The following is a 5551-nucleotide window of genomic DNA, read 5'->3' on the forward strand; positions in this document are numbered from 1 at the left end:
CCCCCTCCCACCAACCTGTTACTCCCCTCCGGAGCTCCACCTTCATTGGCCGTCACCACCCGACCCGCCCTACCCTTCCTCCGGTTGGTCCGTTTCCCGCGAGGGGCGGGGCCGCCGCCGCAGGGACCGGGACCCGGGGTCGCCAGCCAGGGTGGGCGGGAGGGGCCGGCGGTCACGTGGGCCGGCTGGCGGTGAGGCGCGGGGGCGGGGGTGGGGCGGCGAGGGGCATTGGGAGGCCATTTTGGGGGCGTAGTGGCTGGCCGCCCTTGACCGGCCCCTGCCCGGGCGCTGGACTGGAAGCCGCCCGCCAGAGCATCTTCTCGCCTCAGCTGCTGAGCAGTGCCCCGCTGCCGGGTTCTCGGCCGGAACCTCTGTCCAGACTCCTTTCTGCCCTTCCCCTATCTCCGCATAAACCAGAATACTCTTCCGTGGCATCCTGCGGAAGATACCTTCCCGGTCCCCAGACGTCAGCAGCCCCTTCACTTCAGCTCCGTCTCCCTTTTTCCCAACCTGAGCCGGATCCCAATCTTGGATTCTCCTCCCTAATCTCCTGGCCTCCACAACAGGCCTCCATTCAGCCTGGCACCTTTTTCTTCATAGTATGTATCACCTTCCAGATTATATGATTTAATCTAAAATTCGTATTCGTCGTTTGTCTCTCGCCCTACTGTAAGCTCCACCAGAGCAAAAATCTCTTGTTTTGTTCTCTGGTTTATCCCAAATGCCTACAACAGGGACAGGCATCTGTTAGGCGCTTAGTAAATATTTGTCGAGTGAATGAATGGGAAGGGGCGGGGTGAATTTACATGGAATACGAATGACTTTCATTCTAAACAGAAGAGGATCTCAACCCCAGATTGTAAATCCATTTTAGACTTTAGCTTTTCAAGAAGTGGGGAAATTGATCCCAGAACCCTGAAGAGTAAAGTCGGGGTGCTCCGCAAACTGCAGACACGCCGGCTAATCAACTAGCTGCAGTTAAACAGCGAGAAAGCTAACTTCCGAGATTTCAATGGTTGAGATATATGAAAAAGAGATAGACTTAGTTTGCGTTGCTAGGTTCCGATATTCGCATTTATTCAACAAATATTGATTATGTACCTATTTGGCATTGAAGAGGAATCCTATATGCTGCTGACAGTCTAGTGCTTTCGAGGGAGCTCATTTCCCTCCCCTTCCCCCAAGGTTCGAAGGCTAGGTGTAGGTCCTGGACAGTAAAGTCCATCTCCCGGTTCCTAGGCTGGGAAGCAAATCTGCATTCCAAGGGAAGCTTTAGGTAGGGATTAAAGTCGTCAAACTGGCCCATGCCCCAGGGTGGGACAGAAAAGAAAAGAAAAGCAAGGGGGTTGGGGATCAGAAAAGGAAGTGCCTCTTCAGGACCAAGTACCTTCAAACCCCTGGGGTGGTTTTTTAAGAGATTTTTTTTTTTTAATATAAGATTGTTTAACTGACCTAAATATTGGGAAATGGAAATGCCTAAACTCTCCTAAGGTAACGCCTCAATCGTTAGGCTACTTAGTGTACTTGTAAAGTTAGAGTGACAAAGGAAACACCCACCCCAACCCTTTGAATACAGATTACAAGGAAAAACTGGGAGGCCTCTGAGTCACAGCGATAGTCACCTGTTCCTCAAGGAAGCACACAATCTCAGAGAGACACTTCCCAGACACAGGGGGCAAAGGTGACACTGAGGCCTTTGGAGTTGGTGATGGACAGGGAGGCCTGGCGTGCTGCGATTCACGGGGTCGCAAAGAGTCGGACACGACTGAGCGACTGATCTGATCTGATCTGATGTTCTCTCTCCTTAAGAAATGTTACACTTTGGCAGAATTTACCAGTTTATAAATACAGCAAAGGCAGAAAATTAGAGCAAAACATAGAATCCAGGAAGAAGAAATGAATTACATTGGTATATTCAAGAGGGTAATTTTACTTTTGTGACATGGAATAGAAGAGAATGATATAGGTAAACTGGAGAAGGCTTCATGATAGAAAAGTGAATTTGGAGCCAAATTCTTATCCTACAATTCTTTCCTCAGTTCTTGAGTTATCCAAGACTGTCACCACTACCACTAACAACTCTACTGAAATCGTTGTCCCGGGGATCACCTATTATTCTATGCCCAGTTCCTAAATGGAGCAGCAGGAAGGCTACACAGGAGGAGTAATTAAAGATAAGTAAATAACTGAAACTCCAGTACTTTGGCCACCTCATGTGAAGAGCTGACTCATTGGAAAAGACTCTGATGCTGGGAGGGATTGGGGGCAGGAGGAGAAGGGGACACCAGAGGATGAGATGGCTGGATGGCATCACTGACTCGACGGACATGAGTTTGAGTAAACTCCAGGAGTTGGTGATGGACAGGGAGGCCTAGCGTGCTGCGATTCATGGGGTCGCAAAGAGTCGGACACGACTGAGCGACTGAACTGAACTGAACTAAAATAACTGAAAAGGAGTGATGCCACTGGCTGAGCTTAAAAGGACAGGAGACAGAAGGGATTTGGGGATAACCTAAAAGAGGAAGAATAAAATAAATTAGCTTTCGAAATTCCATCTTGGGAGGTGGGACACACACACCATAAGGTATAGTTCAGGCCAAGGCAGAAGAAGGAGAGACGACCTCAACGGAGGCAGGTTACCTTTATTTAGGCAAGGAGGGGCGACAGTTGGCCAAAGACCAGACTGAGTGCAAAAGAGGGATCAGGGAGGCTTCATATTTAAAGGGAGGTTTGTGGAAGCAACAAGGGAAACGTTAGGCGGGATGTTTTGGGTATTCTTTAATTGAGATGGCATTTGTAGTTGGGCAGGGGGTGGTAAGTCCCTGACAGATGTAGGAGGTGGAAGGTTTCTGGGCAGGGCTTGATAAGTCCCAGGTAGATACAACCGGCCTGGAGCATCAGGGCGGGACCTAAAGGTTCAGCAAGGGCTTTTGAGACTGTTGCTTTCTTTTCTAGGCCCAAAGACTCCTTCACACACAAACGCAGTCTAGCAAACAACTAGAAATGAAGTTAAAGTTAGCGCTAGAGACCGGATCTAAGAATCATCCTCATAGATGTGAAAGTTTCTAAACAGGACCAAAGAACAAACCTTTAGAAGTATGGAGTAGGTGGATAAAAGCAAAAATAAAAACCAGTGATGGAGTAGGCAGAGAGGTAGATGAAAAAGTCCATAGAAGAACGTTGTTTAAGTAGAAGAGACTGAAATTTGGGATTTAGAAATTATGGTTGATCTTCTAGTTGTTGGTTTCAGCAGAGTGGCAGACCCTTAGGGCAAACTGCAATAACAAGTATATCAAGAAAAGAGGGAAATGTACTTTGGCTTAAAGAAAAACAGGGTAAAGAAAGGGGAAGTTTTATGTTGGTTTTGTTTTCAGGAAAGAGAGACTTGGTTGTATTTTAAGAATAAGCCAGAAGAGTGAGCAAGATTCAAGAAACAGCAGTGAAAGCCTGGACATAGAAGAAAAGGTAAATTTTGTGTTCTGGAACTTAAATTGGAAGGCCAGACATGAAGGGGTAAGAAGTTGCAGAAGTTGAGTCAGATAACTTTAGCCCACCAGATTGATGGAGAAATTAAATTATTTATTGTTATTATTATTTTCGTATTTATTTGTTTATTTATTTGCTGTGCTGGGTCTTAGTTGAGGCACGCAGGATCTGTTAGCTGAGGAACATGAACTGCCAGTTGTGGCACGTGGGATATAGTTCCCCCATCAGGGACTGAACCTGCTCCTCTACACTGGGGGCACGGAGTCCTAGCCACTGGACCACCAGGGAAGTCCCAAGGAGAGTGATTCTGAGGGCCGGAGACTTTGTAAATAAGTTTTGAAGCTGTTGGAATTGCCCATAAGCCTAAGGAAGAGTATGAAAAGTGCCAAATGAATGGCACAAGTGAAATACTACTGAAAAGTCTTCCTTTCAACTAGAATGGGAAGGTATCTAATGTGGACCTTAAAAAAAAACAGGTAGGTGAAAGGGTAGGGAGAGCCCTTGGAGCAGGAAGGCACAGTGGTTATTGTGGACACTGGAAGGAGATCCTCCAGGCTGAGCAGAGAGACAGGCGAGTATTGAGAAACAGACCAGAAAGGTAAACTGTAGGGTAAATTATTCAAGGCCTTGCTTCCCTCATATGTCAGTTGGTAAAGAATCTGCCTGCAATGCAGGAGACCCCAGTTTGATTCCTGGGTCAGGAAGATCTGCTGGAGAAGGGAAAGGCTACCCACTCCAGTATTCCTGGGTTTCCCTGGTGGCTCAGCTGGTAAAGAATCCACCTGCAATGCGGGAGATCTGGGTTTGGTGCCTGGGTTGGGAAGATCCCCAGGAGAAGGGAAAGGCTACCCACTCCAATATTCTGGCCTGAAGAGTTAGTCCATGGGGTCGCAAAGAGTCGGACACAGCTGAACAACTTTCACTTTCTTTATGAAAATCAAGGTAAGGAATGTGGGCTTTATTGATAGATCACAGAGAGCTACTGTAGATTTTTGAACAAGAAAGTGAAGGTGTACTTCAGAAGGTGAACCTAGGTTGGAATGATGAATGCAATGGCAAGTCTTGATTGAGGTGGTAAGCCCTGCGCTAGAGTAGTGACCAAGGGAGGAATGTCCTTTTAGCACATTATTCATCATTTCTTTACAAAGTTCATTACAAATATTTTGCTCTTCAACAGCAGTACCAACATGTCATTGCACTCATGCTTAGGGCTTTTCCTGGTTGAGTAAAATTTCTATTATGGGTGTTGTTAGGGAAGATAAGAAATGGCCACTTTATATACTCACTTGATACACTCTTCCAGTCTTGGGGTTCAGGATTGCCAAGAGTCCCCCAAAGATATTTCACTTCTTCTAACCCACATCTTCCACTCTGTCCACAGAGATTTTATTAGTGGACATCACTGAGGCAGAGCATGAGTCAGGAGTCAAGAGACCTGTATTCTAATTTTGAGTCTGAAAAAGCTATAATCCTAGCCAAATTTCCTAAATCTGGAGCTCAGTTTCTTCTGAGAAATTAAGATAATTCCAGATTCCTTAATTATATTGTTTCTTTTGCTCTCCTTGGGAGGAAAAAGTCATGTTGGTCTTGCAGCTCCTCCTTTTATTATCAGCTGGAAACATGAATATGTGTAACAATATCTGATATACAACAAGGTAACTGTTTGGGACAAAGAATTCCAAGCAACATTTTGGGTCTAATCAGAGTCACTTCCTGATAAGGGAAAGACTTCTCTCCCAGCTCCTGAGTTGACCCCTTAACCTCAAACCCTTTCATCAGTCCCGGCTTCCAATGCTCTGAGCAACGAAATTCCAGTATGTTCAGTCTCTGGCATATGTTCAAAATATGAGTATCATTTAAAAGAAAAATAGAGCAAGAAGGCTACATACTTGCAATTCCAATGGAAATTAAATGGAACAGATTCCTTCTGCATACTTTTTTTTTTTTTTTCTGAGCTGGTAAATCACCATTCTGAGGAGAGAACCAGCTTTCTTCCACACACCCAAACAACAGCTGATTCCACCTCCCACCCTGCTTTCCTTTCCTCGTCAGTGAAGGAGGCAGA

The sequence above is a fragment of the Bos indicus x Bos taurus genome, chromosome 3, assembly GCF_003369695.1.
Source record: "Bos indicus x Bos taurus breed Angus x Brahman F1 hybrid chromosome 3, Bos_hybrid_MaternalHap_v2.0, whole genome shotgun sequence".
Classification (NCBI taxonomy): domain Eukaryota; kingdom Metazoa; phylum Chordata; class Mammalia; order Artiodactyla; family Bovidae; genus Bos; species Bos indicus x Bos taurus.